Genomic DNA, 10,073 nt, shown 5'->3' on the forward strand with positions numbered 1-10,073 from the left:
CCTTACAGCACAATAGTGTTCCACCACCATTGCATACCACAATTTGTACAGGCATGCCCCAGTTGAGGGACATCTTTTTAGTTTCTAATTCTTTGCCACTACAAAAAGAGCAGCTATTGGGCAGCTGGGTAGCTCAGTGGATTGAAAGCCAGGCCTAGAGACGGGAGGTCCTAGGTTCAAACCCGGCCTCAGCCACTTCCCAGCTGTGTGACCCTGGGCAAGTCACTTGACCCCCATTGCCCACCCTTACCACTCTTCCACCTATGAGACGAAACACTGAAGTACAAGGGTTAAAAAAAAAAGAGCAGCTATAAATATTTTTGTGCAAACATTTTTTAAATCTCTTTGGGATACAGCCCCAGTAGTGGTATTATTGGATCATAAGGTATGTATTCTTTTGTAGCCCTTTGAACATAATTCTAAATTGCCCGCTAGAATGGTTGGATTAGTTCACAATATTACCAGAAATGCATTAGTGTCCCAATTTTACCACATTCACTCCAACATTTATCATTTTCCTTTACTGTCATATTGGCCAATCTGATAGGTATGAGGTGGTACCTTAGAGTTGTTCTAATTTTCATCTCTCTAATCAAGAGGGATTTAGAACATTTTTTCATATGATTATTGATAGCTTTGATTTCTTCATCTGAAAACTGCCTATTCATATTCTTTGACCATTTATAGTTGGGGAATGACTTGGATTCTTATAAATTTGACTTTGTTTTTTATATATTTGAGGAATGAGACCTTTTCAGAGGAATGTTATTAAATTTTCCCCAGTTTATTGTTTCCTTTTAATCTTTGTTGCATTGGTTTTGTTTATGCAAAAAAAACTTTTTAATTTGATATAATAAAAATTATTTAAATTCTATTTTTTATTGGCAATACCTTCAAAATTCTGCTGTCCTGGAGCAGAACTCTCGTTCTCCCCTCCAAGTTATCGCTCTGTAGAGGTACCTAAGATGGGAAAGACTGAGGGAAACTTGGAGGCAGAAATGAGGCTGTCCCTCTGTCTATCCAACCATTGTGTATGGAAGAAGTGAATGTTGGAAGCAATTCCAGAGATTTGCTATTTCCATCCTGAAGAATTTTGAGATGGGTGAGTTTAACATAGAAGAGAGGAACTGAGGAAAGGCTCAATACTTGTGCAAGGAATTCCAGAACACAGGGAGTGAAACCCAACCTCAAGGTCTTCCTGAAAGAGGAAACATGGATACTTAGCAATCCCTCTTAGGAGAGGTACGCCCCATTAGAACTGTCAAATTTCAGATTTTGAGCAGAAAGGGCCTTTGGGGGCTATCTAATCCAAACTCCTCATTTTACAGATGAAGAATCACAGGTTTAAAGGAGATGAAGTGATTGCTCCAATCATTCAAGAAATATTTAAAGGTCTAATGTAGACCAGGCTCTGTGCTAAGCATGGAAGATACAAAAAGGGGCAAAAGACAGTCTTTGTATTCAAGGAGCTCACAATTTAATGACAATAATTAGGTTATCCAGGATTTGAATCAAGAACCTTTGACTCCAAACCCAGTCTACTTTTCATTCAATCATATATAATTCTATTGAAACAAGAAATACTGATTAAGGATCTTCTATAGGGATCATGCAACTCCTAGATGAAGAAACTCCTTTGAGCAAAGCAGGTTGCCACCTTTTCAATTGCTAAAGTCACAAAAAAAAAACAAGTTGTTTCAGAGACAGGACTTGAACTCAAGTCTTCCTGGCTTCAAGGTCATATTTTTATTTATTACACACTAGCTCTGAAATCAGGTAAGTCATTTGACTCCCAAGGTACCAGATAGTGAAGACACAAAGGAAAAAACAGAACCCGTCCTCAAGGAATTTATATTCTACTGCTTATCTCTGCCTCTTTTGTTGTTTTGTTGTGTCTGACTCTTCATGACCCCATGGATTCAGGCTCTTCTGTCTTCTACTATCACCCAAAGTCTGCCCAAATTCATGTTTATTACTTTCAAGAAACTATATATCCATCTCATCTTCTGTCATCCCTTTTTCCTTTGGTCTTCAATCTTTCCCAACATCAGAGTCTTTTCCAATGAGTTCTGACTTCTCATTATGTAGTCAAAGTATTTAAGCTCCACTTTCAGTATTTGACCTTTGAGTGAATAATCTGGATTAATTTCTTTGTGTATTGACTGATTTGATCTCCTTGATGTCCTTCTCCAACACCACAATTTGAAAGTCTCAATTTTGTGGGCATTCAGCTTTCTAATAGTCCAACTTTCACAACTATATGTTGCTACTGGAAAAACCATAGCTTTGTCCTTATGTATCTTTATTGGCAAAGTGATATCTCTGTTTTTTAGTGTGCTGCCCAGATTTGCCATAGCTTTCCTTCCAAGGAGCAAGCATCTTTATAAGGCATATTAAGTACTTAAGAGTTCTCCTACAGAAAAATCAATGAGTAAATTAGAGATCCCCTAGAGGAAAAAGGTTCTTAAGTGCCTAGAGATCACAATAACTATATGACTTTCCTGATCCCTGGCACTTCTCTTGTAATATCATTTTGCTATGCAAAATGGAGAACAAAATGAGTGACACCCAACAGTTTTAGAATTTAGAACCAACCCAGATGCCATGAGCCAGAGGAGAAAAAGCAGTTACTGCCAGGACTATAGAGAGAAATTGGATCAGGAAGCTCTCTCATTCCTGAGAAGGGACCTGGGTGATTGGATGAGTAGGCCAATCCAAACCTACTTAGGTTATCTGCATCCTGTTCCAATAGTTATCACATGCTCAAATTCTGGACAAAGCTATGCTATATATTAATCATTGAATATCAAAGAAAAACATCAAGATTCAATCAATCTGGTTAAGGTCAAAGGTGCCTGGCCTGGCCAAAGTGCCACAGAGAGGGAAACCTTTCCAGCAGATAGTCTCAACCTGATTGCCCTTTGATTGACAAATCTGATCATCAGTAGCTTAGCGAAGTTTTCCCAACACCTCTTTCCTTCAACCCTGTTCCTTTCCCTGAGTTGTTATACAAACAAAAACAATGCAACTAAAATCAGAAGGGAAACAACAAACTGGGAAAAAATCTTTATAACAAAAAATTCTGACAGAGGTCTAATTACTCAAATATACAAGGAATTAAATAAATTGTATAAAAAAATCAAGCCATTCCCCAATTGATAAATGGGCAAGGGACATGAATAGGCAATTTTCAGATAAAGAAATCAAAACTATCAATAAGGGGGCAGCTGGGTAGCTCAGTGGATTGAGAGCCAGGCCTAGAGACAGGAGGTCCTAGGTTCAAATCCGGCCTCAGACACTTCCCAGCTGTGTGATCCTGGGCAAGTCACTTGACCCCCATTGCCTATCCTTACCAATCCTCCACCTATAAGTCAATACACAGAAGTTAAGGGTTTAAAATTTAAAAAAAAAAACAACAAAAAACAAAAAAACAAAACACTATCAATAAGCACATGAGAAGGTGTTCTAAATCTCTAATAATTAGAGAAATGAAAATCAAAACAACTCTGAGGTATCACCTCACACCTACCAGGTTGGCTAAAATGATAGCAGGGGAGAGTAATGAATGTTGGAGGGGATGTGGCAAAACTGGGACATTAATGCATTGCTGATGGAGTTGTGGACTGATCCAACCATTCTGGATGGCAATTTGGAACTATGCCCAAAGAGTGCCAAAAGAATGCCTGCCCTTTGATCCAGCTATACCATTGCTGAGTTTGTACCCCAAAGAGATCATAGATAAAAAGACTTGTACAAAAATATTTATAGCTGCACTCTTTGTGGTGGCAAAAACCTAGAAAACGAGGATATGCCCTTCAATTGGGGACTGGCTGAACAAACTGTGGTATATGCTGGTGATGGAATACTATTGTGCTTAAAGGAATAATAAACTGGAGGAATTCCATGTGAACTGGAACGACCTCCAGGAATTGATGCAGAGTGAAAGGAGCAGAGGCAGGAGAACATTGTACACAGAGACTGATATGCTGTGGTAAAATCGAACGTAATTGGACTCCTGTTATAATTAAATCTTAAAAATCTACTTAAGTGAAAGTCATTTTTGTCCTAAGGATAAACAATCTTACCCTTGGGTCTGAAGGAAGGGATTGCTCAAGCAAAGTCAAATCCCAGTCATCGGCATTATCCATTAGTCTATAGCTTTATCTTTCAATCTAAATCCAGGATAAGCAATCAGAGAAGCTGTATAGTCCAATTAACAGCTTCTCACTTGCTCACTTATTCCTGGGCACTGTTAGGTGGGAGCTGGGTGTTTAGCTGAGCTTCAAATACTTTGTGGGACCTGGTGTTCACCTAGGCTTCCCACCTTCACTCAGCTCAGGTCCTTATACCATCAGAGGACCTTGGGCCATCTCTCCATCAAGCCCTATCTAGTATTATCATACCACCTATAACACTCTTCCCAAAAGGGTGTTCTTTCAACTCTACCTTCTTCTTAGACTGTGCAGGCTTCCTAAATTATCTCCTCATTGGTTCTTGGTGACTATTTCACCCTTAATGACCCTAAATAGCTAATGGCTCTGATCCATGACAAATGGAGGATCATTAACTTCTTTTGTGTACAACTCAGTCCTTTGATTGTGTTCCAGCTTCATGGAGTAAGAGCCTTTTTTTGGAAGCTCCTATGTTGCTCTTTCTCAGACCTACCCCTTCATTGGTCTCCCTTTCTTCTCCCTTTTAGTCCCCTAAAGGAATATACCTTACTTTCCCTCCCAGTCTCTGTATACAGCTATACCATAGATGAGAGTGACTTCATATTTAAATTTTTTTAAAGCATTCTAGCATTGAACAAGGCCCATGGAGATAATTTATCTAGCTTTCCTATGTAGTTTAAACAATAAAGCCTATAGGACTGATGAAATATGAATAAAAAATAATAGATAAAAATATTTTTAAATTTCTCAAGTTTTTTTCCTGTGATTTTACCTTTTTACTGACTTTGCGTTTTTGTTTATCTATCTTTCCCCTTGCCATAGATTATAAAATATTCCATCTTAATTCCCCACCATCCCTTTCTTCTGCTTTTCAGAATAACCAGGATGTCAGCTTATGCCCACTGGTTCAGGGACAGAATATTTCAAAGGGACCTTAAAAATCTGATGGAACTAATATCTTGGGACATTTCCACAAAAATTAGCTAAGAGTACCATTTAGAGAATGTTCCCTGATTCCTGGGGCCACTGGATGATAAGATTGTCTCCTTCAATACCCAAAGTCCAATTCTCTGTAAATAGAATTATTTTTGCCAAATGAAAGCCCAACTCCTCCTTAAAAATCTTGGGTTAGATACTAGAATCAGATGAGGGCATCATAGTCTAGGAGACTATGTCATCACCCAGAGATGAGGTGCAATTCTCTTCAGGATTCTGCTTTCTGACTTAAATCCCAGCATGTAAGTTGGCACTTACAGGAGTTGGATGACCAGAGGGCCCAAAGTAAAAAAAATGATCACAAGCTAAGTAGAACTGGTTCCAGTTGGAAGTGTCAGGGCAGAGAGGGGTGTGGGAGGAGGGGCTATCTCAGTAGCTATGTACTTGTATTTTCACACAAAACCAAGATCAATCTGACTGCTCTCCATAAGTTCATCCCAATAAGTTTGGATTCAGACATTTAAGTTTTATGCACTGACTTTCATTTTTTAAATTTTTTATTCTTTGTCTTTTCATTCATGTATTTATTTATTTTTACTTTGAAGATTTTTATTTAATTAATTGATTTAGAATATTTTGCCATGGTCACATGATTCATGTTCTTTCCCTCTCCTCCTCCTGCCCCCCCCAACCATAGCCAATGAGTAATTCCACTGGGTTTTACATATGACTTTCATTTTTTAGATGAGGCAATCACCTTGCAAAAAATAATACTAAATCTACCTACTTAGAAATCTTTTTATTTTCTACTAGTAGTAATAAATAGTAAGAAAAACAGATGGGGAAGCCTGATTACCTCCAGTATGTCCGCCAAACCCTCATCCTAAGGAATAGGAACTTGGCCTTGAGAGGTCTCTATAGCTGCGTCCTTCAAGGTCTCAGTTCTCTGGGATTGAGAAATTTCTCCTTCATAACTTCTTTTCTGGGTGCAGAAGGAGGGATTCAGAGTCAAGATGATGGGTGGAATTGAGCATTTCTTCTGACCATCTCTCCAAATAACTTTTTAAAAATGTCTCAAATCAAATTCCAAGTGAGATAACAACAACAAAGTCACAGAATCTCATCTCTCCAATCTGGAAGAATTTAGGAAATTGAAAGAGAGGTCTGCGTTCAGACACTGGGATATGGGCTGGCCAGATGCAAGCACAGAGTAAGGAGCTCCTGCTATAGGGCCTGGAGGCAGTGGCAGTACCCATAGCAGCAGCAGGTAGCAGGTTAAACTCCTGATCAGAAAGATATTACAAAGGTGTTGAACTAGCTTGAACTAGCGCTGGGCACAAGACCAGATGCCATGCGACAACTTCTTGCCCATCAACCAAGTTCCAAGTCACATTTCCAGGGCAAAGAAGAATGATGATGATCTCAGGGGCTCCACCTGGGTAAGGACTTCAGTGTAGACAAGAAGGATAGTGACCAAAGCTGTCCTTGGATCACCCTACCTTGGAAGCACCAAAACATCCACAGGTCCCCAGATCTAGACACAGAAATTTAAACCCATGCTCTCTGTTTATGTAGATTCCTGATAACCGCCTTACTAATGCTAAAGTTCATAAGGGTTACATGTATCATCTTTCTACATAGGAATGTAAATAGGTTGATGTTACTGAGTTTCTTATAATTTCTCACTCCTGTTTATGTTTATACTCATTTTATGCTTGTCTTGAGTCTTGTGTTTAAATGTCAAAATTTTTATTCAGCTCTTATCTTTTCATCATGAATATTTAAGAATCATCTCTTTCTTTAAATATCTGTTTTCCCCCCATAGGATTATCCTCAGTTTTGCTGGGCAGGTTATTCTTGATTCTAATCCCAGCTCTATTGCCTTCTGGAATATTGCATTCCTAGCCCTTTGTTCCTGTACAGTGGTAGATACTAAATCTTGTATGGATGTACTATGTGAGATAATCTGGGGAAAAAATGGAATGGAAGAGTGAGAAAGAGGGATACACTGTGAGAAGGAGGAAAGAAAAAAATAGGAAAATAGTCTCACAGAAGAGAGGCACATAAAGAAGAGATTTTATAATGGGATGAAAGGGAGTAGGCAATGTTGGAACCTCATGCTGAACTGGTTCAAGGAAGAAACAATATATAGAAAGACACACAGTTGGGTATAGAATTCATCTTACCCAACAGGGAAGCAGGAGGGGAAGGGGTTAAGAGAAAGGAGGTTATGGTGAGAGGGGATAGACTAAGGGAGGCAATGATCAAAAGGGTAAACAAATTTTGAGGAAGGAACAGGATTAAAAAAGAGGATTAATAGAATAGTATGGATTAAAATACATAGGTAGCCACCAAAACTATGAATATAAATGGGCTGAACTCACATCAGTGGTGGAAAAAAAACAGAAGTGGAGAAACAGAATGGTTTAGAAATCAGAATCCAATAATATGTTGTTTACAAGAGACACACCTGAAACAGAAAAACACACCCAGAGCTAGAATAAGGGACTGGAGCCGAATCTATTATGCTTCATCTGAAGCTAAAAAAAAAAAAGAAGAGTAGCAATCATGATCTTAGAAAAAGCAAAAGCAAAAATAGACCTAATTAAGAGAGATATTTGGAGAAAGCTCAACTCCCTTTTTTCCCTTCCAGATTCCTCTCTTTTCTCTCTCACTTTTCTTCTCTCACTCTTCCCCACCAGCTCCCTGACCTCCCTTTATCTCCTTAATTCCATTTTTCTCTCCATCCCTCAGCTCCTCTTCATATCCAAAGACTATGAGCCTCTCCCAGGACTACACCAGTAAATTTTCTGCAACTATCTGAAAATCAAGGCCTTCATTAATAATCTAGCTACTCAAAACTAAAGCCTCCTAGATCCTGCTCACCCTCAGAAGTATACTGATTACTTGTGTTATATTCATATTCTGGGAAGTGATGGATGCCACCTTAACTGACAGGGGTGGCAGATGGAAGACTCGGAATGTTCCCAGGTGCCATGAGCCAGGGGCAAACGTTAGTTGGCCTGACAGTATATATACCCCCTGATAGCCACTTTGAAAGGGGCTCTCTCTGGAGGTCTCTGGACAGGAGTCTCTGGACTGGGAAATCTCTGAATGCGTGGTTGAAGGGTGGCAGGGAGGTCTAAGAAGAAGAGGGTAGGAATTAATCTGAATATTTCCTGATAGACTGTGAGAGCTAGTGCATCACCAATAATGGTAGTGAGAAATCTGAGAGAATAAGATCATCAATACAGCTGCATCAATAGCTTCCTATTCTCTGGCTTGGCTGTGGCCAGGTCTGGCCAGAGGTAGTGGGAGTGAGCAAATCTCCAGCTTCCACCTGATTAATAGCCTCCAGTCCTGATTGTCAACTAGGTTATAGATAATAGATCAATAGGGTCTCCAATCCCCAATCCTTGTCCTGGTTATCCTTTCCCTGAATATAGATAAAGAGAGTTCAACAACAAGTACCTTCCTAAGTAGTCTTTATATCACAGGCCTTGGGAAGGGAGTCAAACGCAGTCAGATCCTAAACATTATCCAAGGCAAATCAATAGCCCAATACTAATCTATCCAACCCCAGGTTGGACCTGGAAAAGTTACCCATCTATTTAACCTCTTGAGGGTCCTTCCTGGGCAACTGTTAGAGAGAAAGGGATAAATTACAGCAGCAGTCAAGGGTGATCAGAGTTGGTGTTCCTCTATCATCTGCAGCTGAGGAGAGTACAGAGAGATACATCAACATTCCCAGGAGATCTTTTCCCATACACAGATTTAAAAGCAGAGCCTCTGAGAAAATAGTTTGGGCACAAATTTAAGTAAAATTCCTGGGAGAGATAAAGCAAGAGATTTTTTAAAAGAATTTAAAATATTTTGAAATACTTAATAACTTTAATGACGTTGCATGATACAAAAACTCATATAAATCATTAGTTTATATATGTTATATATTATATACTCTGTGTTACTCTCTATATATATATTACCAACAAAGTTCATCAGCAAGAGAGAAAAAGAAATTCCATTTAAAATAGCCCTAAAGAGATGAATAGGCAAATTTTCAGATAAAGAAATCAAAACTATCAATAAGCACATGAGAAGGTGTTCTAAATCTCTAATAATTAGAGAAATGAAAATCAAAACAACTCTGAGGTATCACCTCACACCTAGCAGATTGGCTAAAATGATAGCAGGGGAGAGTAATGAATGTTGGAGGGGATGTGGCAAAACTGGGACATTAATGCATTGCTGGTGGAGTTGTGGACTGATCCAACCATTCTGGATGGCAATTTGGTATTATGCCCAAAGAGTGCTAAAAGGCTGCCTGCCCTTTGATCCATCCATGCCATTGCTGAGTTTGTACCCCAAAGAGATCATAGATAAACAGACTTGTAAAAAAATATTTATAGCTGCACTCTTTGTGGTGGCAAAAACCTAGAAAACGAGGATATGCCCTTCAATTGGGGACTGGCTGAACAAATTATGGTATCTGTTGGTGATGGAATACTATTGTGCTCAAAGGAATAATAAACTGGAGGAATTCCATGTGGACTGGAAAGACCTCCAGGAATTGATGCAGAGTGAAAGGAGCAGAGCCAGAAGAACATTGTACACAGAGGCTGATACACTGTAGTAAAATCAAATGTAATGGACTTCTGTACTAGCAGCAATGCAATGACGCAGGACAACTCTGAGGGATTTATGGAAAAGATGCTACCCACATTCAGAGGAAGAACTGCAGGAGTAGAAACACAGAATAAAAACAACCGCTTGAACACATGGGTTGATGTGGACATAATTGGGGATGTAAAATCCAAACGACCACACCAATGCAATTAATAATAATATGGAAATAGTCTTGATTGATGGCATGTTAAAACCAGTGGAAATACATGTCAGCTATGAGGGGAGGGGTGAAGGGGAAAGTAAGAACATGAATCATGTAAGCATGGAAAATTTTTCTAA

Source organism: Gracilinanus agilis, chromosome 3 (assembly GCF_016433145.1).
Source record: "Gracilinanus agilis isolate LMUSP501 chromosome 3, AgileGrace, whole genome shotgun sequence".
Classification (NCBI taxonomy): domain Eukaryota; kingdom Metazoa; phylum Chordata; class Mammalia; order Didelphimorphia; family Didelphidae; genus Gracilinanus; species Gracilinanus agilis.